The sequence below is a fragment of the Myotis brandtii genome, unplaced genomic scaffold (genome assembly GCF_000412655.1).
Source record: "Myotis brandtii unplaced genomic scaffold, ASM41265v1 scaffold2085, whole genome shotgun sequence".
NCBI classification, from domain to species: domain Eukaryota; kingdom Metazoa; phylum Chordata; class Mammalia; order Chiroptera; family Vespertilionidae; genus Myotis; species Myotis brandtii.
This window is the reverse complement of record NW_005357789.1, coordinates 4,867-6,253: the sequence shown is the minus strand read 5'-3', so window position 1 is coordinate 6,253 and position 1,387 is coordinate 4,867. Positions and strand designations below refer to the sequence as shown.

The 1,387-nt window shown below is 58.3% G+C and overlaps 1 long non-coding RNA gene across 1 annotated transcript in view; it reads right to left on the bottom strand.

Moving 5' to 3' along the window:
* Window positions 1-254, bottom strand: part of LOC106725988 — a 3,591-nt gene extending 3,337 nt beyond the window's left edge. Inside the window, exons 1-2 of the long non-coding RNA XR_001362005.1 lie at window positions 237-254; window positions 114-142 (exon numbers count right to left, since the gene is read on the bottom strand). This is a non-coding gene — a long non-coding RNA (uncharacterized LOC106725988). The remainder of the gene's footprint in view (window positions 1-113; window positions 143-236) is intronic.
* Window positions 255-1,387: the final 1,133 nt, after the last annotated feature.

Here is a 1,387-nt window from a genome sequence, read left to right as displayed (position 1 = left end):
CCAGGGACAACCATAGAAGGTAAAAAAATCCCAGAAAAAAAAAAAAAAAAGGAGAGGTTGGGAGCTTCAGTCACCCAAAAGCCTGAAAACGACCCTCAGCCCCTCACCCAGACTGGCCTGGCACCCCAGTGGGGACCCCCACCTTGAAGGGGATGTGACCAGCTGCAAACAGCCATCATCCCCTCATCCAGGCTGGCCAGGCACCCAAGCGGGACCCCCACCCTCATCCGGGACACCCTTAAGGGCAAACCAGCCAGCCCCCACTCGTGCACCAGGCCCCTATCCTATATAGTAACAGGGTAATATGCAAACTGAACCTAACAGCAGAAAGACTGGGAATGACTGGTCACTATGACACACACTGACCACGGGGCGGCAGACACTCAATGCAGGAGCTGCCCCCTGGTGGTCAGAGCACTCCCACATGGGGAGCTCTGCTCAGCCACAAGCCAGGATGGCTGCCAGGACATCCCCCAAGGGCTGCCGGGCTGCCAGAGGGATGTCTGATTGCCATCTTAAGCCTAATCTCCCGGGGAGCGGGCCTAAGCCAGCAGGTGGTCATCTCTTGAGGGGTCCCAGACTGCGAGAGGGCAGAGGCTGGGCTGAGGGACCCCCCCTTCCCCCCCGAGTGCACAAATTTTACTGCACCGGGCTTCTAGTAATTATATAAAAGCCTACTATGCAAATTGTCCCCGCAGGAGTTTGACCGGGAGATAGATCGCTTACTACGACATGTGATGACCACCAGGGGGAGGCACGGAATGAAGAAAGGCCCTGGCTGGCAGCAAGAAGGACCCAATCGACCCTGATTGCCGGCCAGGCCTACGGACCCTACCCATGCAAGAATTTAGTGCACAGGGCCTCTAGTCCTATCTAATAATAGATAAATATGGTAATTGACCATACCTTCGCTACACCTCCCATTGGCTAATCAGTGTGATATGCAAATTAACTGCCAACAAAGATGGCGGCTAATTTGCATAATGCAGGCAGGGCTGGCCAGCGCATCCGCCAGAGCAAGCCGCCATCCTGGGCCACAGGCCGGCCCCAGAAGCTCAAGAAGCCGGTGATTGGGGGAGATGGGGATTCCCTGCCCAGGCCTGACACCTCTGGTGGAGGTGTCAGGCCTGGGCAAGGGGCTAATCCAGCAATTGGAGGGTGATGGAGGTCAACGCCCCTGGCAGAGGCATCAGGCCTGGGCAGGGGGCGGAGCTGGCAATCAGAGGGGTCTGGGGGGTCCCCTGCCTAGGCCTGATGCCTGGGCCAGAGGCATCAGGCCTGGACAGGAGGCGGAGCCGGTGATCAGGGGGAGATGGGGGTCCCCTGCACAAGCCTGAAGCCTGGGCCACAGGCATCAGGCCTGGGCGAAGGGCTGATCTGGTGATTT